At 44.3% G+C, this 22,787-nt stretch overlaps 3 long non-coding RNA genes across 4 annotated transcripts in view; 1 reads left to right on the forward strand and 2 right to left on the reverse strand.

The window, feature by feature from the left end:
- The first annotated feature begins 375 nt into the window (after positions 1 to 375).
- Positions 376 to 22,787, forward strand: part of LOC308465163 — a 47,260-nt gene continuing 24,848 nt past the window's right edge. Inside the window, exons 1-2 of one of the 2 annotated variants that reach the window (XR_013980303.1) lie at positions 376 to 1,748; positions 2,179 to 2,330. This is a non-coding gene — a long non-coding RNA (uncharacterized lncRNA). The other variant, XR_013980304.1, reaches the window with a different exon arrangement.
- LOC308465158 lies at positions 4,329 to 9,096 on the reverse strand. Its single transcript, XR_013980297.1, has 2 exons — positions 8,499 to 9,096; positions 4,329 to 5,247 (listed from the first exon to the last, which is right to left on the reverse strand). It is a non-coding gene; the product is annotated as an uncharacterized lncRNA (long non-coding RNA).
- Positions 17,531 to 22,309, reverse strand: LOC308465164. Its single transcript, XR_013980306.1, has 2 exons — positions 21,712 to 22,309; positions 17,531 to 18,449 (listed from the first exon to the last, which is right to left on the reverse strand). It is a non-coding gene; the product is annotated as an uncharacterized lncRNA (long non-coding RNA).

The following is a 22,787-nucleotide window of genomic DNA, read 5'->3' on the forward strand; positions in this document are numbered from 1 at the left end:
ACCTGAGGCATCTGATCAAGGCTTGTATTTTAAAATGAGCTTAAAAGATATATTTGCAGATGCTTGTGTGTTTCATGCCAGGCAGAAACCAGCTGGCTAAGTACTTTGGCAGATGTTTATCTTCCTAAACAGGGCCCCTCTGATTTATAGCATTAGCAGGAGACGAGTACCTCAAAGTTGTAAAAGGAAATTACAGGCTGGGAGCAAAGGTTACAGTGACCCTACATATTACAGAATACAATCAAGCTGCAAAAACACTAATTAAGAGTTGGTAAATAGTAAGTTTTATTGTTTAACAGAAGACTCGAGCCATATTTTCATAAGGTTAAAGGGCAAGAGCTAATAGGAACAGCACCTGGCTGGGGAAAGGGGGGTTGTAAATTGAAGAGGTTGCTTTTGCAGCTGTTTCCTTTTTACTTTGAAAAGGCCTTTTCTTCTAAAAAGCTATATATGTTAATGTATGAAATATATTGGCTTAAATGTAAGTATGCAAAGGATTTAGAAAGTAAGAAATGTTAGATTCTTATGTTAGATTCTTATTTCATTGATGGTGTGTGAGAAGGTTAACCCAAGATCTCTGTTACCATGAGCCATCTGTTTTAGCCATCTGTTTTGGAGTGAAGGGGCAATAGGGCAATAGGGCAATAGGGCAAAGATGATCTGGTAATTAAGGTGCCTTGTCGAGGCAAATGTAAGATATATGGCTACTTGTCTGCCATTTATGGATAGAAGGAAATATAGCTCTTTGTCTCCCATAAAAGATAACAGGAAATGGGTGTATCTTTTATGATTGGTTCTAGCAAACAGCCAATAGGAATTTCAACCAGGCTGATTGGACATAGGCAGCCAAAGGAGGAGCAAGGGGGCTGGGCTGAGGAAATATAAGTGCTGGCCATCAGGGCTGGAGGGGGCAGAGCTTTGGTATCCATATACCACTGTGTCTCTCATTTATTTGTCTGACAAAGAAATTATTATTTTAATTTCTCTATTGCTGCGTTGAATATTTCATTCCAGCTAAGTGTTAACCACAAGCAGGGTGCTACACATCTAGAGGCTGGTAGGCAGCGGCGGGGGGCAATTCCACCACCCCCCGCCGCTGAAAAAAGGACTAGGCCACGTTTTGTGGCCTAGTAGGGCCCACGCCGCCCTCCTGGGCAGCACGGCCCCTGAGTAGGCCGCTAGGTCGGCCTACCAGCCTTTTGTGATGGCCAGCGGTGGTGTGGACCCCAGCTGCGCCACAGCCACGGGCTGCTTGCATTTGGGCTGCGGGGGGGCATCGCTCCCCCCCCGCCGCCTGCCCAGTGCCCCTTCCTACCCAGGCGGGTGGAGCGGGGCTCCAGCAAGGCTGCAGCCGCGGCCTGCTTGCTTTTACGGCGGGGGGGCACCGGGAGGGCAGCGTGGGCCCGACTAGGCCGCAAAACACGGCCTAATCACTTTTCTCAGTGTCGGGGGGGTGGCATTCCCCCCCACAGCTGCCTGCCAGCCCAGGAGGGTGGTGTGGGCCCTACTAGGCCGCAAAATGAGGCCTAGTCCCTTTTTTCAGCGGGGGGGCGGTGGAATTGCCCCCGTAGGAGGCGCCTGCCGACCCGGGAGGGAAGCATGGGCCCGACTAGGCCACAGCTGCGGCCTGCTTGTCTGTTGAGGCTTCTTGTTGAGGTTTGTTGAAGCTGCTGCTGCCGACCCAAGCGGGATGCACAGGCCCCATCTAGGCAGCAGGCACTGCCTGCTTACCTTTGCAGCTGGGGGGGGTGGGATTGCTGCCAACCACTGGTGTTGCTGGCCCAAATGGGTGACGCGGGCCTCAGCTGGGCTTCTAGCCCGGCCTGCTTGTTTTGCCATCCGCAGGGGGCCACATGGTGACCTTTTTGAACTGAATCACACTGGGGTGGGGGTGCCCCGCCGGGCTGCAGGGCAACCCACTTCAGTTTTTCCTTATTGGGGGGGAGCTAAGTCAGCCCCCCCCCCCCGTTCCCCCAAGTTGGTATTCAGGATGTGTGCTAACTGTTTCTATCTTTTGCGGGCATACACAGAGGAGCTCACTGCTGAGAGCGATTCTTCCCAGTCCAGTGAGGACGATGTGCAGGAATTACTGCATCAGAACCTGCAGCGTCGCCTGGCTAGGGCTAAGGAGAGCTTAGATAAGTCTAAGTTCCCTCGTTGACGCTCTTGCGAGGGTAGGCGTAGGCATAGGTCACCTGTTTCAAGTTCATCAGACAGCTCCTCCAGCCCTGATTCGCGCAGAACACGTCACAGGAAGAAGAGGTCTTGCAGATCGAGGAAGCATGGGCGTAAGTGCAAGAGGGACTCTTCAGATTCTTCGGATCTTTCAGGTACGTGTGATTCCTCTTGTGGCGAGTCAGAAGAATGGTGCAAAGTGTACTGGGTTACTACCCACAAGCCCCCTGGCCTGCCTAGTTGGATTTGGGAACGTTGCACCCGGCACCATCGCCGTGCCTTTGGGGCCAAAGAGCCATGTGGGGAGGATGGGCTTGATGCAAAAGGAAAGGTGCAGGCGTCAAACTTCAAGACCATGGATCAGCCTCCCAGCATCCGGCTTAAAAAGAATATACGCAATCGCATTCTAAATGGGGAATTTGTGGACTTGTTTGCCCTGCTCTCCCCGGCTTATTCTTGTAGTTCCAAGTTTAAGCCTGAATCGCGTCGCAAGAAGGACAAGGCAGTGGATATTGATAGAACTTTTGACAATTGGCTAACTGCTTTCACCTCTTACATGGGATTGGTTGCCGCTGCTTACCCCGATAGGGCTTGGCACTTGGCTAACTATCTGGGCAATATCTCAAAAGCAAAAAAATGGCAGGGGACTCAGCGGCTTTGGCTTACGATGAGCTGTTCCGTGAGAGGGCTGCTGAAGAACCCACGGCCCGTTGGGACATCAAGGACAATGATCTTTGGTCTGAAGTAGTGGCCCCAAACTTCCAAAAAAGGGCTTTTGGGGAGAAGTCAGTTAAACCCCCCTCCAAAGTGCAAAGGGTGGCTATATCAACATGTTGGGAGTTTAATAATGGGTTGTGCAGCAGGGACCGAAGCCGCTTTGACCATGCTAGTGAGCGTTGCGGTGGTCCTCACTCATGGACTAAGTGTTTTCGGGCTAAGACCCCTTTTCTAGGCCTTGGCAAGGTAGCCTTTAGTCTAACATCAGGTTGGGGGGATGCATTCATGCTCCCTCCCCATGCAGCGGCGCTTGCAGGGCCCGTTAAAGGGCAAAACCGGGAGTCCCTGGCCCTAGAGTGGCAGCATGTAGGTCAAACTCCCAGGACGAGGTCGGTGGAAGGGCATGCTGTGTAAGTTTACGCTTTGCAGTCCCCTCTCACTGGGCCTCAACTGCCTGCATATCCTCAGCCAGGCGGGCTGAGAGGGTTACCTGCTAAGGCCTGTGCCAAGTTTCCCACTTCTGAAGTTCAATAACGTTGTGGCCAATTTGAACCCATACTCTGATCTCCTGTGTTATCATTTGGGGAAAGGGGTAGGCACCACAGACAGGGTTTAGCACGTGTGCCCGCAAACAGAGAGAGCACCCCTTCTTTCCCCTTGATACCCTTGCCCGAAGAACGGTGCACTCCTATCTGGGATGGCCATCCTCTTTCATCAAGCATGCAGCTTCAGGGTGTGTGTGGATATTTTCACCCCCTCCCATTGCGAGAATCTCCTGACATGATGTTTTCAGAAAGTAGGGGGAGGAAACTGCTCTTCGCTTCTTCCTCTCCTGCCTGACTCTGTGGGGAGTCTGAGTGTTATCTATGTAGAGATTAGACGGCTGAGTGAGAGCTGGAACACTCATTCAAGCCAGTAGCGCTTCAGTTTTACTCCAGTCTTCTAGCCCAGTTGGGGCAGACCCAGTTGTTGAGCCCGGTCCTTGGCATCGGCTCAAAGGCTTACTGAAAGGGGGCTGTACATGGACCATTGAGGGAGGGAGGGGACACTTGCCTAGCTAGCCAGATCAGCCGAATCAACCCTGGTGATCAATGGGGCAATGGATGTTGCAGACAGATCCCCCTCACCTCCAAATCTATAAAATCATAACTACCTAATACTTATTGCAGTGGTGTTTGCTGCTGCTGAAATAACTAACTAACTATGGCATTATGTTCCCTACATTTCTGATTTATATTATTACATGTGAGGACCCTTTTTTATAATATATATGGGGGCTGTTCTTTTGAGATGTAGGGCTGTAGCCACCTAAGTTCTATTCAGTGTAGACCTATTGGAAATAATGTATCTAAGATAGACATGCCCCCCCCCATGCCTAGGAGTGAAACCTAGGAATGAGTAAAAGAAATGAAAAATGAACAGAACCAAAAATATAATTATGATGCAGATAGATAGTGTTTATTGTAGTGGAAAGAGGAGATCATGAAAGCATTTCTTAGGTGAGCGGCTTCAAAGAGCTTGACAATCCTTTCAGCCACAAAAGAGTTAAATGACAAAGGGACAGATGAATTTATAATTGACACAAGGCAAAGGTACACAGGGGAAGGAAGAGATTCTCAGGGAACTGGAAGCATCAGAACTCTTGCAGGCCTGAAGCATATTCAGAGTGCCATCAAAGAGCGATAGAAAGGAAACAGAAAGGATGTGCTTAAGAGAGATAGAAGGAAAGCTCAAAGAAGCATTGATCAAGGATGTGTAGGCGAGAGTGTCAGAGATGCTGAGCAACCTTTTGATCCAATCCATTCTGGTTTGTCTGGATGGTGGAGGCTCGGCATTCCTGACACCATACAATGATAGAATTGTCGAGTTGGATGGGACCACAAGGGCCATCAAGTCCAACCCTCTGCAATGCAGGAATCTCAACTACAGCATCCATGACAAATGGCCATTAGACGTTGATCCATGGTGTGCATTTCAGGTACCATTCCCCACACCCCGTTCCTGTGGGGGATCAAAATCCCATTCAAAAGAGAGACAAGCTCATCTTCGTCTCAGTATAGGAACTGTTGCTGGATGAGAAGGGAGATTGTAAGCAAAAGAATTTGGTTGCATCAGTGAAGGCAGCTGCATTGCTGGTGAAGGAGCAAGCATGCTAGCCTGAGTTATCTGGGCAGGGCTGGGGTTGGGGAGAGTGGTGTTTGTTCCCTGTTTCATAACATCAATCTCCATCTCCACCCACATTGTCATCGGCCTAAGTGTTCCGTCGTCTGCCCGCGTCATTACTTCAATAGGCATGCGGCATTTCATAATGGGTGTCATTACAGCTGTAGTCATCGTAGAACAACTGGTGTCAATCTGGAAAAAAATAACATGAAAGTTTTAAGATGGTGTACACTAATGTCTACTCGGATTCTGTTTAATTACAAATTTTGCATCAATAAATACTATGAGCAATCTTTTCTGAAAGTGGTGTCCAGTTACATCACAGGAAATAGTAAAATATAGCAAGCAGATAGATTTTTAGCAAGGCGATATACAGACACAAAAAAAACTCATCCTCCCAACTTTTCCTCCCTTTTTGTAGGGAGAATGAGGTCTTCGTTCCTGACACATCTGCATGGCAACAGCATGAGGCGAGTCAAAACTAAAAATTTGAGGAGGGGGGTATACAAGTTCAAAGAATGACCTTAGCTGGTATTTGGTTACTTTGTTAAAGGCTTAGTCAGAGTAAAAAAACTCTCCTGTAAAGTCGTACCTTGGAAGTCGAACAGAATCCATTCCGGAGGTCCGTTCGACTTCAGAAACATTCAGAAACCAAAGCGCAGCTTCTGATGGGACGTAGGAAGCTCCTGCAGCCGATCGGCAGCTACAGAAGCCCCATTGGATGTTCGGCTTCCAGAAATTGTTCGCAAACAGTCACTTCCGGGTTTCTGCCGTTCGGGAACCAAAACGTTTGAGAACTATGCTGTTCAAAAACCAAGGTACGACTGTAGTACCCTCAGTATGTGAATAGAGTGAATCCTCATTCCTCATAATGCACTTTGTGTCCCTGGATTAGACAATCCACTCAGGCTAAAACAAATCCATTACACTATTCCAGCTATGTAAGTATTTTCATGTTTCCACTGCGATTCACACCAAATCTATGAGGCAAATGTGAAAGTTTGCAACTTTCTAATTACCCTGCTCCTCAAAAATAAAATAAAAAAATGTCTAGTAGCACCTTAGAGACCAACTACGTTTGTTCTGGGTATAAGCTTTTGTGTGCATGCACACTTCTTCAGATACTCTGAAACAAAAGTCACCAGACCTTAACAGTGTCTTCAAAAAATTTTACACATCACTTGGGAAGACAGGCGAACTAATATCAGTGTACTGGAAGAAGCAAAGATCACCAGTGTTGAAGCAATGATTCTCCAACATCAACTTCGTTGGACTGGTCATGTTGGCATGCATATTTGTGGTACGATAAGATAAAAGTACATAAAGCGTTTAAAAATCATATTGTTAGAAAAGCATTGTTTAATGTTTGGATAAGATATAAAGATTTGTTAGAAAAGAAAACCCCAAGATGGTTGTCACCAATGGAAGCGAAGGCACAGAAAAAACTCAATATGGAGGCCAAATGGCCGAAATATTGGGAAATTCTGGATCAAGATGGAGACAGAATAAAATTGCAGAGCTTTGAAAAATTGAAAAATAAAGTGCCAGATTGGCTCCATTATTATCAAATAATGGAGGTATACAATTTGGACAAAAAAGTTGGTTTCCAGGTGGAAAAATCAAAATTGGAAACAGAATTGTTAGATTCAAAAATTAAGAATTTGTCAAAAATGTATAACTTGCTGTTGAAATGGAACACTCAGGATGAAACGGTGAAATCAGCTATGATTAAATGGGCACAAGATGTTGGACATAACATAATGATGGCTGACTGGGAACAGTTAGGGACCACAGGTATGAAATTTACGGCATGTAATGCCCTAAGAGAAAACTTAATGAAAATGATTTATAGGTGGTACATGACACCAGTCAAGCTTGCAAAAATTTAACATTTGCCCAAAAATAAATGTTGGAAATGTAACGAGACTGAAGGCACATTCTTTCACCTTTGGTGGACATGCCCAAGGATTAAGACATTCTGGGAGATGATTTATAACAAAATGAAAAAGGTATTTAAATATACCTTTTTGAAGAAACCAGAGGATTTTCTCCTGGGCATGGTCGGCCAATTGGTGTCAAAGAAGGATAGAACTTTCTTTATGTATGCAACAGCAGCAGCAAGGATACTCATCGCAAAATATTGGAAGACAAAAGATTTACCCACCCGGGAAGAATGGCAGATGAAGTTGATGGACTATATGGAACTGGCAGAAATGACTGGCAGAATCTGAGACCAGGGAGAATAGTCAGTGGAAGAAGATTTAAAGACTATTTACAGAAATACTGTAAATACTGTAAAATTTAAAGACTATTTACAGAAATACTGTAAAATTAATGAATGTTAGGAAAATGTTGGAATGAAGTTATATGGCTTTAGTAGAAATGTTATAAGGAATTAAGTACAGATAGATTAATAGAGCATTAAAGGAAAAAATAAGGTTAGAATGAGTTAAGATAATTATAGGATAGAAAACAGAGGAAGATGGAAAGGAATTGCTGAAATAATTAACAGAAGTGGAATACGAAAAGGGAGGTGTGAGAAGGTCATGGAAATAAGTGAATGAAAGATGGGATAATGAAATTGTTTGATTTATCTTTTTGTTTTTGTTTTGTTTTGTTAGTTTAAAGTATTGTATTGTATTGTCTTTTTAGTGTTTAAGTTTTTGGAAAAATAATAAATATTTTTTTTAAAAAAAGAAGAAGAAGAAGAAGCAATGATTCTTCAACATCAACTTCTTTGGACTGGTCATGTTATGTGGATGCCTGATGATCGTCTTCCAAAGCAACTACTCTATTCTGAACATAAAAATGGAAAGTGTAATGCTGGTGGTCAACAAAAGAAGTTTAAAGACTGTCTAAAGGCAAATCTTTAAAAATGTAGTATAAACACTGACAACTGGCCTGTGAGTGCTCCAGTTGGAGAACAGCCTTTACCAAAGATGTCATGGGCTCTGAAGACACTCATACTCAGGACTCAAGGGAGAAATGTGCTATGAGGAAGGCCCCCTTGGCAAATCCACACCGTGATCAAATCCTGCCCAGAAACCAATATCCCCACTGTGTAAGGACGTGTGGATCCAGAATTGGCCTCCACAGTCACTTAGGGACTCATTGTTAAAACCATGTTTATGGAAGACAATCTTACTCGGCTATGAGTGATTACCAAAGAAGAAATAAGGGATGACATTTCTCAGGAACTAGTAGGAAGAAGGAAGGTAGTAGGAGATGGGTGATTGACTCAATGGGTATGGTAAACCTGTTGACGACTGTTAATGACTGAAATAAGTCCTACCGGAAAAAGCAAGGGATAGTATGCAGATGACAAAAATAGCTTTAGCTGTTCCTTAAGTTTTCAAAACACAATCCCTAGCGAATCTCCTCCAGAGTCACCGAATGCCTCTGTGCCCTTTTCCTATGAAAGCTTTGATTTAAAGACAACTTACCAACAGCAGGAAAGGCTGAGCAACCGAAGTCAAGGGAAGCTGGAAGACTCTGGTGAGGAAGACAGAAATGTCTGGAGCATTTATACCGTTTGCTTTTGGCTTCTACTCCTTGAGTCAGCATTGCTCTTTCCCAATGGACACTTGGCACAAATGCCTAGAAATCTCACAAACATTTTTCTTTCAATGATTAACCCCACGGGGGAAGAGTGTAATCTCATTCAAGAGTTTATATTTCATTATAGATTATTGCAGTCCCTGGTTGGATGCCTTTTTTCAAAGCACATATCCTTAATTACTAATGCCATCATGTCTCAACCCTTATGTTATTTGATTACACAAAAGGACGCAAATATGGGTCGCACCCAGTGCCTTTTTTCTGGGAGAACGCAGGGGGACACATACCCCTAAACAATTTGTGTTTAAGGTCTACGTTTGGCCTCATTGAGGGGCAGTATTTCAATATGAGTAGGAAAACCAGAGTAGCCCTTGACATGGTTTTAGGGGGGAAAGCACTGGTGACATCCATTGTTTTCAGATTTTAAAATGCCCAGTTTTTTCATCAAAATCTCAAAGTTTCTGGGATTTCATTTCCAACAACAATACGTATTCTCATCTGCAATGTTCCTTGTAGTTTGCTTGATATATGCCTCTCTTGATATCTGCTAATGTTTAGCCTGGTATATGTTTTCCATATAAATTATTTCTAAGAGATCATAATTACACACACAGTAACAGCTACAAAGAAGATGGTAGACATGTCCATTCCCCTATGTTTTCAATGTTTTTGTTAATACAGGAAGTTGGGATTTTTTATCTTGAAAATCTGAGAAAAAGGGAAAAGAAGGAGGCTTGTCTGATCATATCCTTTATCTTCCAGCTCCCTCAAGAGCTAGTGGTAGTCCCCATCTCTCCCCAACAACAACAACAAGAAGAGACACTGAATACATATGCACATTGCGCAGACATGGAATTGGATAGCACTGAGCTGGCAGATACCAGGCGTTCCTCTGCAATGTTTGCCATGATTCAGCAACAATTTTGGCTCTGAAACAGTCATGAGAAAAACAATAATGCTACAAACTAATTAAAAATAACACAGAGCCTCCCACAATGAGGTACAATGTAAAATCTACAAGTAACTTGGATCAGAATGCAAGGGAGCATCTTGGAACAGATTCCATGGCAGTTCTGCAGGCTTCAGATTGCAGGCACGCTAATGAATTACATTCAAATCAGGATGCATGCAACGCTCATTCTTTTTTGCACTGTGACCCAAAATGCTGAATAAAGAGATACATTCAGAAACGGAGTAATAAACTCAAATCCACCATATTCTATAATCTGGGTAACTGTTAATATAAAGGCCTTGGGCAGAATCCTTTAGTCTATCTTCCCTAAATGGGGGTGGGGGTGTAGCGGTGACTCACGCCCCCCTTCTCTTTGCTGCGGCGATACCAGAGTTCCCGGTTAAAGGGGTTGTTTGAGGGGAGGCTTTGGCCATATGCCTAGAGGTCGTCAGTGCTCTCCCCTGCGGCGGCGGAGTAACTGCTTGAACATATGTTCTCCAGAGCCAGCCCATCTCCCCCCCCACACACACTCTGGATAACCCTGATGTTCCCCAGATCCCCAGCTGGGGATTGGGAAGGATAAACACCCAATGCCTGAGCCAAGGTCTATCCACATCTGAAACATAATAAAGTTATGGCCAATTTCAATCCCATAGCATATTGTCTTGAGTCGTTATTCCACACGGGGGCCGCTCAGGGTTTTGGGGGACTCCGCCTGTCCACACAATGGCAATCCCCAACCTGTCTAACAACTCTTCCTCTTTCCCTTCCACATTGTCATTGCTGACACAACTCAGATTCCTTTTGTGAGTTGACTCTTTTTCCTCCTCCTCTTCCACTTTCCCTCACAAATAATAATAATAATAATAATAATAATAATAATAATAATAATAATTTTTTATTTATACCCCGCCCTCCCCAGCCAAGGCCGAGCTCAGAGCGGCTTACAAGCAATAATAAAAACAAGATGAATGATTACAACTTAAAAACAAAAATAAAATACAACATTAAAATAATGGAACATTAAAATATTAAAATGTAGCCTCATCGCAGGAGGAGAAGGAAAAGAAAAAGAAAGAGAGGGAGGGAGGGAATCAAATTGGCTCCAAGCCAAAGGCCAGGCGGAACAACTCTGTCTTACAGGCCTTGTGGAAAGAAATCAGATCCTGTAGGGCCCTGGTCTCATGAGGCAGAGCGTTCCACCAGGCCGGAGCCAGAGTTGAAAAGGCCCTGGCTCTGGTTGAAGCCAATCTAACTTCCTTAGGGCCTGGGGCCACTAGGGTGTTGTTATTTATGGACCTTGAGGCTCTCCGTGGGGCATACCAGGAGAGGAAGTCCTGTAGGTACGAGGGTCCTATGCGGTGAAGGGCTTTAAATGTCAAAAGCAGCACCTTAAATCTGACCCTGTACTCCACCGGGAGCCAGTGCAGTTTGAAAAGCACTGGGTGAATATGCTCCCATGGCAGAGACCCCGTGAGGAGCCTCGCTGCAGCATTCTGTACCCGCTGGAGTTTCTGGGACAGCTTCAAGGGCAGCCCCGCGTAGAGCGAATTACAGTAGTCAAGCCTGGAGATGACCGTTGCATGGATCACTGTGACCAGGTCGGGGCGGGAAAGGTAAGGGACCAACTGCTTGATGCGGCGAAGGTGGAAAAATGTCACCTTGGCTGTTGCTGTAACTTGCGCCTCTATGGAAAGTGAGGCGTCAAGGATTACACCCAAACTCTTAACGGAAGGCAATGGCACTAATTGGGCCCCCGCAAGAGAAGGGAGTTGGTCCCTCATCCCCATGCCATCCTGACCCAGCCATAGGACCTCTGTCTTCGAAGGATTTAGTTTCAATCGGCTCCCACGAAACCATCCAGCCACAGCTTCCAAGCATCTGGTCAGTGTGTTTTGGGCCAAGTCGGTGTGGCCATCCATCAGCAGATAAAGATGAGTGTCATCAGCATATTGGTGACAGCCCAGCCCAAAGCTCCGGATAATCTGGGCAAGGGGGCGCATAAAGATGTTAAAAAGCATCGGGGAGAGAATTGTGCCCTGCGGCACTCCACACACCAAGGAGTGGCACGATGACATTTCCCTCCCTAGTGCCACCCTCTGTCCCCGACCAGAGATAAAAGAGCACAACCAGTTACGGGCTATGCCCTGTATCCCCACGTCTGCGAGGCGGTGGTCCAGAAGATAATGATCGACCATGTCAAAGGCTGCTGACAAATCTAAAAGGATCAGCAGTCCTGACCTGCCTCGATCCAGTTGTCTACGGAGATCATCTGTTAGGGCAACCAGAGCCGTCACCGTCCCAAAACCAGGACGGAAACCGGACTGAAATGGATCTAATGCCGATGTTTCCTCCAGAAACCTACCAAGCTGTTCAGCAACCGCTCTCTCAATTACCTTACCCAAGTATGCAAGATTTGAAACTGGGCGGTAATTGGATAGGTCTAAGGGATCTGATGAAGTTTTCTTTAAGAGTGGACACACCACTGCTTCCTTCAGTTCCCCTGGGAATGTCCCCGTGTCAAGGGACAAATTGATAATTTCAACCAGGGGGGTCCGTGGAACATCTGGACACTCCCTAATCAGCCAAGACGGGCACGGATCAAGGAGGCAGGTGGTGGGCCTACCAACTTGGAGGAATCTATCCACATCAGTAGGGAGTATCCGATCGAAATGGTCCAACACTGGACCTGAAGTCAGTCGAGGGGCCTCCAGTTTAGTCACTGTATCTAAATTCGCAGGGAGGTCACGGTGGAGCAACAGGACTTTCTCCGCAAAAAAGCTCGTGAATGCCACACAGCTGTGGGTCGAATTTGTGCTTAAATTTGGTTGTCCTCCTAAGGACGTTATTGACCTAATTATTCTAAAAAGTTGTGCTGGGCGAGAGCTAGCGGATGCAATGGAAGCTGCAAAGTAAGATTTCTTAGCAGCTTTCATAGCCATCTCATAGGCTTTCATAAGCGTCCTATAAGATGTTCTTGAGGCTCCGTCACGAGTCCGTCGCCATACTCACTCTAGCCGTCTGAGATCCCACTTCATTTTCCGGAGCTCCTCAGTAAACCAAGGGGCCCGGTTTTGACGGCGTCGCAGAGGGCGCTTAGGCGCGATCTCATCAATGGCTGCCAAGGGCCGGTTATTCCAGTCCTCAACAAGGTCATCTAATGAGTCGCCAGGAGGAGCAGGGTTCCGCAAGGCTTGTCAGAATCTATCAGGATCCATCAGTTTTCGCGGACGAGCCCAAATAGGTTCGCCACCTGAGCCGGGGAGGAGCGGGAAGTCAATCTTGGCTTTCAGAGCGTAGTGATCAGACCATGGCACTTCCACAGCGGGGAGCATGATCACATCTATGCCAGCCCCAAAGATCAGATCCAGCGTGTGGCCTGCTTGATGAGTGGGGCCCAAAACAAACTGGGAGAGCCCTAGTGTTGCCATGGAAGTCACTAGGTCCAGAGCCTGTGAGGAGGGAGCGGCATCGGCATGGACGTTGAAGTCTCCCAAAACCAGTAGGTTTGGGAACTCCAAGGCCCAGCCTGCCACCAACTCCAGCAGGTCTGACAGGGTGGCTGCAGGTGTGCTGGGTGGTCGGTACACCAGCCAGACAGCCAAGCTCTCCTTGGTGCCCCACACGAGACCAACACATTCAATGCCGGAGATCGCCGGTGATGGCAGAGCTCTGAAAGAGTCATCCTCCCGGAATAACAACGCTACTCCTCCCCCCCGACCCACAGTCCGCGATTGATGGAGGACAGAGAAACCTGGGGGTGTTATCTCATGTAGGGAGACTACTTCGCTTTCCCGTACCCAGGTCTCCGTCACGCAAGCCAGGTCAATCACCTGCGAGACAAAAAAGTCACGCATGGTGGCGGTTTTGTTGCCTATGGACCTGACATTGCACAGCACCAATGACGGAGGTGTGTAATCCTTGCTCTCCCTACCCTCATCCCTTGGGATGGGGCGTAGATTGGAAGGGGTTCGAGGATCACTGCATCTCGAAACCCTTCGCCGATAGGGATATCTAGCCCCACCGCCATTCCACCCTAGCCCTTCAATTGTGGAAATCCCAGATCCCATACTAGCTTCCCGAATAGATGGGTAACATCCCCTCAATAACAAGTCATCCTTGGGCCAGGACTCCTGGGTCAAAATGGTATGGGAAAGAGGTGGAGGTCTGATAGGGTAAGTATCCCTAGAAGATAAAACCCAACCAACCGCACCCCAAGCAGGGGAGACAGTCCCATGGTGTTTCATTAACTGTCAATCCCCCTCTCCCTCCTGGGTTAATTGGAGGATTGTTGGTTCTATCTGTGGCTGTGGAAGTGTTAATGAGGTATGTGTTATAAAATGTGGATCACTGGCCAACAAAGAGCCAGATTCGAATTCGGAAGATCTGTCTATCCTGTCTCGCCAGGAGTACAGTAGAGAAGGCTGATCATTCTGATAAGTTTTTGGAACATTAGGCAAAGGTCCAGATGTAGATTTGGTGCTGGATATCTCCAGATTGTCAGCAACATAGAGTTCTTTAGGTGTTGTTGCCATAGAAATGTTGGAGGCGCCAAATTCCTCATCTAATTTGGTGTCGTTTGAAAAGGGAACAGGGAGTTGCACTGATGTCTTTCTATGAGATAAAGAGCTGTTGGACGTCTTTAAATATTGTGCTCTAGGCTCTACTGTCCTTATATTTTGGGTAGAAATCTCAGTCTTTATACTCATTAGCCTCTTCTTCAGGTCTTATAATTCTAGGCTTACAAAGTTCTTTTCTTCCTTTGGGCAATTAGTATTTCTAGTTTTGAGCTTGGTTTCCTTTATCCGCATTAGCTTTGACTCTATGCAAGGGACCAATTGCCTCCTAGTTTCGTCCTTAAATACCCTCACTGGGCGGAGAGAATGGAACCACCATAGGGTATCCTTTATCTCCATGAGTCGAGATGGGAGGGTTGATGACCTAAAGGTCATAAATAGGTGCATGGTGTTTCTCAAGGTAGGCAGGAAGTGGAAATTTTCTAGATCTACATTTTGGTAATGGTAATTCAGGAGCTGAGACAAGGACATAGTAATTTGTCTGCGGTTCATCCACCTATGAGTGTATCGGTGAATCTCAAGCATTATCTGGTTTGTTTGCAAGACTTGACACAACCTCACTTCATCCATAGTTTGAGTTGGTGAGTTGTTAACAGAGTCATTTCTTATCATCCTTTTAAGCCCTTGGGCATTTAAAGGGGAGGAACTAGTATCCAATTGTTTCTCAATGTTAACTATTCTGGTGAGGATTTCATCCAGTCTTTGGAGAACCAGAACCATAGTTTCTGCAGACAACGTGCAAATCTCTTGGTAGGGGTGCGTATCCCAAACTGGTTGAAAGCAGGTTCCTCTGATATCTTGTTCTAGAGGCATGGGTGGGTCAGCGTTAGGAGTGGGAGGAATCCCTCCTGCTCCTGCTCTTGCCCTCTTGGACGGATTAGCTTTTTCTGGGAGGAGGGGGGTCGGGTCATTGACATCCTCCTTAAGGGGGGGTGAGGTTCCCCCAGCGTTGTCACTCACTGTTTGTTCTATTTCCTCCGTTTTCTCGGTTTCCTCAACCCGCTCTGTTTCTGAGCCAGGGCAGATGGTGTTGGCTCTCTGCCGATTCTTTGTTTTAGAGGAATTGTGAGTCTCAATAATGGTCTTCTGGCTCTTTGCACCTCGTTTTCTCCTTCCAGCAGGCATTCTCAATAAGGAAATGACAGTTGGAGGAGTCCCCCTACTTATCTCTAAACCATCCTGGTTTTTTTGCCTGTATACCTGCATGATGCCCCAGTCCCCCCAGAAAAGGTCTTCTTGCTGGGATCTAGCCAGAATGCTCTAAAATGCTGCCCTTACTTACAGAGGACAGTCTTAGCACCCTTATTTACCACACTTCTGGCCCCCTCTCCTCAGCTGTGTGTGGTGTCTCAGCTGCTGAGCAAAGCAGGGAGTGACAGCAAACGTCAGGATTCTGCCGAAATGCCTAGAAATCTCACAAAGTTTTTCTTTCAATAATTAACCCCATGGGGGGAAAGTGTAATCTCATTCAAGAGTTTATATTTCGCTATAGATTATTATAGTCCCTGGTTGGATGCCTTTGTTGGAAGCACATATCCTTAATTACTAATTACCTTGTCTCAAGCCTTATGTTATCTGATTATACACATGAATGCAAATATGGATCACATACATTGTTTTCAGATTTCAAAATGCCCAATTTTTAAAAATCAAAATCTCAAGGTTTCTGGGGTTTTATTTTGAAAAAACAATAAGTATTCTCATCTGCAACGTTCCTTGTATTTTTCTATTTATTTATTTTTTAAAAAATATTTTTTATTAACAAACCAATCAAATCACATTCATTCCAATTTGCAGAGCCAAATTTTAAATTTTTGTTGGGGGTACCCATATTTCGAGCTCCGAAAGGGATCCGATCATCTTATTGCTGCTGCTTTGATGTTGACAGTTCTGTGCAAATAATGTTCACAATTCTGTCCAATCCTCTCTTTGATGTTTTCCTCATCTCTTCTTGTTGTTTTCGTATATTTTTCCTTTCTGGCTCCCTCTCCTCAGCTGTGTGTGGTGTCTCAGCTGCTGAGCAAAGCAGGGATTGACAGCAAACGTCAGAACCTCTTCACACTCATGTTGCAATTCTTTGAAATATGTGTTTGAGGATCCTCTGATGTTGCACTGTAAGGTCTGATGACGCTGAGAGAGGCTGGCTAAATGTGAAATGCTGATCACTCCTCTTTGTCATGTACTTCACAAGGCACCCAGTTAAAAGCGCTGATCATAGAGCAATATCCCCAGGCAGAATGTGCAACTCTCTCTGGGCTTCTTCCAATCATTCCTGGCTGAATGAAGCACACTGTCAGGTTTGGAATGTACATCTGACACACGCATAGAGAACTGACATTTTCCCCTTTCTCTGGGGTGAATGGAATCTTTCCCTAGCCATGTTCTAGGTCTGCAGGAGAGGGAGAGAAACAGAGAGAGCATCCCTTCTTTCCCCTTGATACCCTTGACCCAAGAACAGTGCACTCCTATCTGGGATGGCCATCCTCTTTCACCGAGCATGCAGCTTCGGGGTGTGTGTGTTTGTTTGTGTGTGAGTGTGTGTGTGGATATTTTCACCCCCTCCCATTGTGAGAATCTCCTGATATGATGTTTTCAGAAAGGAGGGGGAGCAAACTGTTCTTTGCTTCTTCCTCTCCTGCCTGACTCTGTGGGGAGTCTGAGTGTTATCTATGTAGAGATTAGATGGCTGAGTGAGAGCTGTAACACTCATTCAAGCCAGTAGCGCTTCAGATTTAGCTTGCAGAACTTATTAGAAATAAAAGAAGTTATGCTTCACAGCTTTCTTCCGTGTTGTTTATACTCTGCTGAGTTTGGTGCCCACAACTCACAGTTGTGTATCCTGTGCACTTAGACCTGCTTTAGAGGAGTGGAAGGTCTCTGGAAGTACTCCAGTCTTCTAGCCCAGTTGGGGCAGATCCAGTTGTTGAGCCCAGTCCTTGGCATCGGCTCAAAGGCGTACTGACAGGGGGGTGTGCATGGACCGATGAGGGAGGGAGGGGACACTTGCCTAGCAAGCCAGATCAGCCAAATCAACCCTGGCGATCAATGGGCAATGGAAGTCGCAGCCAGATCACCCTCACATCCAAACATATAAAATCATAACTACCTAATACTTATTTCAGTGGTGTTTGCTGCTGCTGAAATAACTAACTATGGCATTATGTTCCCTACATTTCTGATCTATATTATTACATGTTAGGACCCTTTTTATACTATATATGGAGGCTGTTCTTTTTAGATGTAGGGCTGTAGCCAGCTAAGTTCTACTCAGTGTAGACCTGTTGGAAATAATGTATCTAAGTTAGACATGTCCCCCCCCCCCCATGCCTAGGAGTGAAACCTAGGAATGAGCAAAATAAGTGAAAAATGAATAGAACCAAAAATATAATTATGATGCAGATAGATAGTGTTTATTATAGTGGAAAGAGGAGATCATGAAAGCATTTCTTAGGTGAGCGGCTTCAAATAGGTCAACAATCCTTTCAGCCACAAAAGAGTTAAATGACAAAGTGACAGATGAATTTATAATTGATACAAGGCAAAGGTACACAGCGGAAGGAAGAAATTCTCAGGGAACTGGAAGCATCAGAACTCTTGCAGGCCTGAAGGATATTCTGAGTGCCATCAATGAGCGATAGAAAGGCAACAGAAAGGATGTGCTTAAGAGAGATAGAAGGAAAGCTCAAAGAAGCATTGATCAAGGATGTGTAGGCGAGAGTGTCAGAGATGCTGAGCAACCTTTTGATCCAATCCATTCTGGTTTGTCTGGATGGTGGAGGCTCGGCATTCCTGACACCATACAATGATAGAATTGTCGAGTTGGATGGGACCACAAGGGCCATCAAGTCCAACCCTCTGCAATGCAGGAATCTCAACTACAGCATCCATGACAAATGGCCATTAGACGTTGATCCATGGTGTGCATTTCAGGTACCATTCCCCACACCCCGTTCCTGTGGGGGATCAAAATCCCATTCAAAAGAGAGACAAGCTCATCTTCGTCTCAGTATAGGAACTGTTGCTGGATGAGAAGGGAGATTGTAAGCAAAAGAATTTGGTTGCATCAGTGAAGGCAGCTGCATTGCTGGTGAAGGAGCAAGCATGCTAGCCTGAGTTATCTGGGCAGGGCTGGGGTTGGGGAGAGTGGTGTTTGTTCCCTCTTTCATAACATCAATCTCCATCTCCACCCAAATTGTCATCGGCCTAAGTGTTCCGTCGTCTGCCCGCGTCATTACTTCAATAGGCATGCGGCATTTCATAATGGGTGTCATTACAGCTGTAGTCATCGTAGAACAACTGGTGTCAATCTGGAAAAAAATAACATGAAAGTGTTTAAGATGGTGTACACTAATGTCTACTCGGATTCTGTTTAATTACAAATTTTGCATCAATAAATACTATGAGCAATCTTTTCTGAAAGTGGTGTCCAGTTACATCACAGGAAATAGTAAAATATAGCAAGCAGATAGATTTTTAGCAAGGCGATATACAGACACAAAATAACCAAAAAAACCCTTATCCTCCCAACTTTTCCTCCCTTTTTGTGGGGAGAATGAGGTCTTCGTTCCTCACACACCTGCATGGCAACAGCATTGGGCGAGTCAAAACTACAAATTTGAGGAGGGGGGTATACAAGTTCAAAGAGTGACCTTAGGTGGTCCTTGGTTACTTTGTTAAAGGCTTAGTCAGATAAAAAAAACTCTCCTATACAGTCGTACCTTGGAAGTCGAACAGAATCCATTCCGGAAGTCCGTTCAACTTCATAAGCGTTCAGAAACCAAAGCGCGGCTTCTGATGGGACGTAGGAAGCTCCTGCAGCCGATCGGCAGCTACAGAAGCCCCATTGGATGTTCGGCTTCCAAAAATTGTTCGCAAACAGTCACTTCCGGGTTTCTGCCGTTCGGGAACCAAAACGTTTGAGAACTATGCTGTTCAAAAACCAAGGTACGACTGTAGTACCCTCAGTATGTGAATAGAGTGAATCCTCATTCCTCATAATGCACTTTGTGTCCCTGGATTAGACAATCCACTCAGGCTAAAACAAATCCATTACACTATTCCAGCTATGTAAGTATTTTCATGTTTCCACTGCGATTCACACCAAATCTATGAGGCAAATGTGAAAGTTTGCAACTTTCTAATTACCCTGCTCCTCAAAAATAAAATAAAAAAATGTCTAGTAGCACCTTAGAGACCAACTACGTTTGTTCTGGGTATAAGCTTTTGTGTGCATGCACACTTCTTCAGATACTCTGAAACAAAAGTCACCAGACCTTAACAGTGTCTTCAAAAAATTTTACACATCACTTGGGAAGACAGGCGAACTAATATCAGTGTACTGGAAGAAGCAAAGATCACCAGTGTTGAAGCAATGATTCTCCAACATCAACTTCGTTGGACTGGTCATGTTGGCATGCATATTTGTGGTACGATAAGATAAAAGTACATAAAGCGTTTAAAAATCATATTGTTAGAAAAGCATTGTTTAATGTTTGGATAAGATATAAAGATTTGTTAGAAAAGAAAACCCCAAGATGGTTGTCACCAATGGAAGCGAAGGCACAGAAAAAACTCAATATGGAGGCCAAATGGCCGAAATATTGGGAAATTCTGGATCAAGATGGAGACAGAATAAAATTGCAGAGCTTTGAAAAATTGAAAAATAAAGTGCCAGATTGGCTCCATTATTATCAAATAATGGAGGTATACAATTTGGACAAAAAAGTTGGTTTCCAGGTGGAAAAATCAAAATTGGAAACAGAATTGTTAGATTCAAAAATTAAGAATTTGTCAAAAATGTATAACTTGCTGTTGAAATGGAACACTCAGGATGAAACGGTGAAATCAGCTATGATTAAATGGGCACAAGATGTTGGACATAACATAATGATGGCTGACTGGGAACAGTTAGGGACCACAGGTATGAAATTTACGGCATGTAATGCCCTAAGAGAAAACTTAATGAAAATGATTTATAGGTGGTACATGACACCAGTCAAGCTTGCAAAAATTTAACATTTGCCCAAAAATAAATGTTGGAAATGTAACGAGACTGAAGGCACATTCTTTCACCTTTGGTGGACATGCCCAAGGATTAAGACATTCTGGGAGATGATTTATAACAAAATGAAAAAGGTATTTAAATATACCTTTTTGAAGAAACCAGAGGATTTTCTCCTGGGCATGGTCGGCCAATTGGTGTCAAAGAAGGATAGAACTTTCTTTATGTATGCAACAGCAGCAGCAAGGATACTCATCGCAAAATATTGGAAGACAAAAGATTTACCCACCCGGGAAGAATGGCAGATGAAGTTGATGGACTATATGGAACTGGCAGAAATGACTGGCAGAATCTGAGACCAGGGAGAATAGTCAGTGGAAGAAGATTTAAAGACTATTTACAGAAATACTGTAAATACTGTAAAATTTAAAGACTATTTACAGAAATACTGTAAAATTAATGAATGTTAGGAAAATGTTGGAATGAAGTTATATGGCTTTAGTAGAAATGTTATAAGGAATTAAGTACAGATAGATTAATAGAGCATTAAAGGAAAAAATAAGGTTAGAATGAGTTAAGATAATTATAGGATAGAAAACAGAGGAAGATGGAAAGGAATTGCTGAAATAATTAACAGAAGTGGAATACGAAAAGGGAGGTGTGAGAAGGTCATGGAAATAAGTGAATGAAAGATGGGATAATGAAATTGTTTGATTTATCTTTTTGTTTTTGTTTTGTTTTGTTAGTTTAAAGTATTGTATTGTATTGTCTTTTTAGTGTTTAAGTTTTTGGAAAAATAATAAATATTTTTTTTAAAAAAAGAAGAAGAAGAAGAAGCAATGATTCTTCAACATCAACTTCTTTGGACTGGTCATGTTATGTGGATGCCTGATGATCGTCTTCCAAAGCAACTACTCTATTCTGAACATAAAAATGGAAAGTGTAATGCTGGTGGTCAACAAAAGAAGTTTAAAGACTGTCTAAAGGCAAATCTTTAAAAATGTAGTATAAACACTGACAACTGGCCTGTGAGTGCTCCAGTTGGAGAACAGCCTTTACCAAAGATGTCATGGGCTCTGAAGACACTCATACTCAGGACTCAAGGGAGAAATGTGCTATGAGGAAGGCCCCCTTGGCAAATCCACACCGTGATCAAATCCTGCCCAGAAACCAATATCCCCACTGTGTAAGGACGTGTGGATCCAGAATTGGCCTCCACAGTCACTTAGGGACTCATTGTTAAAACCATGTTTATGGAAGACAATCTTACTCGGCTATGAGTGATTACCAAAGAAGAAATAAGGGATGACATTTCTCAGGAACTAGTAGGAAGAAGGAAGGTAGTAGGAGATGGGTGATTGACTCAATGGGTATGGTAAACCTGTTGACGACTGTTAATGACTGAAATAAGTCCTACCGGAAAAAGCAAGGGATAGTATGCAGATGACAAAAATAGCTTTAGCTGTTCCTTAAGTTTTCAAAACACAATCCCTAGCGAATCTCCTCCAGAGTCACCGAATGCCTCTGTGCCCTTTTCCTATGAAAGCTTTGATTTAAAGACAACTTACCAACAGCAGGAAAGGCTGAGCAACCGAAGTCAAGGGAAGCTGGAAGACTCTGGTGAGGAAGACAGAAATGTCTGGAGCATTTATACCGTTTGCTTTTGGCTTCTACTCCTTGAGTCAGCATTGCTCTTTCCCAATGGACACTTGGCACAAATGCCTAGAAATCTCACAAACATTTTTCTTTCAATGATTAACCCCACGGGGGAAGAGTGTAATCTCATTCAAGAGTTTATATTTCATTATAGATTATTGCAGTCCCTGGTTGGATGCCTTTTTTCAAAGCACATATCCTTAATTACTAATGCCATCATGTCTCAACCCTTATGTTATTTGATTACACAAAAGGACGCAAATATGGGTCGCACCCAGTGCCTTTTTTCTGGGAGAACGCAGGGGGACACATACCCCTAAACAATTTGTGTTTAAGGTCTACGTTTGGCCTCATTGAGGGGCAGTATTTCAATATGAGTAGGAAAACCAGAGTAGCCCTTGACATGGTTTTAGGGGGGAAAGCACTGGTGACATCCATTGTTTTCAGATTTTAAAATGCCCAGTTTTTTCATCAAAATCTCAAAGTTTCTGGGATTTCATTTCCAACAACAATACGTATTCTCATCTGCAATGTTCCTTGTAGTTTGCTTGATATATGCCTCTCTTGATATCTGCTAATGTTTAGCCTGGTATATGTTTTCCATATAAATTATTTCTAAGAGATCATAATTACACACACAGTAACAGCTACAAAGAAGATGGTAGACATGTCCATTCCCCTATGTTTTCAATGTTTTTGTTAATACAGGAAGTTGGGATTTTTTATCTTGAAAATCTGAGAAAAAGGGAAAAGAAGGAGGCTTGTCTGATCATATCCTTTATCTTCCAGCTCCCTCAAGAGCTAGTGGTAGTCCCCATCTCTCCCCAACAACAACAACAAGAAGAGACACTGAATACATATGCACATTGCGCAGACATGGAATTGGATAGCACTGAGCTGGCAGATACCAGGCGTTCCTCTGCAATGTTTGCCATGATTCAGCAACAATTTTGGCTCTGAAACAGTCATGAGAAAAACAATAATGCTA

The sequence above is a fragment of the Podarcis pityusensis genome, assembly GCF_964106645.2.
Source record: "Podarcis pityusensis genome assembly, chromosome: 16".
Classification (NCBI taxonomy): domain Eukaryota; kingdom Metazoa; phylum Chordata; class Lepidosauria; order Squamata; family Lacertidae; genus Podarcis; species Podarcis pityusensis.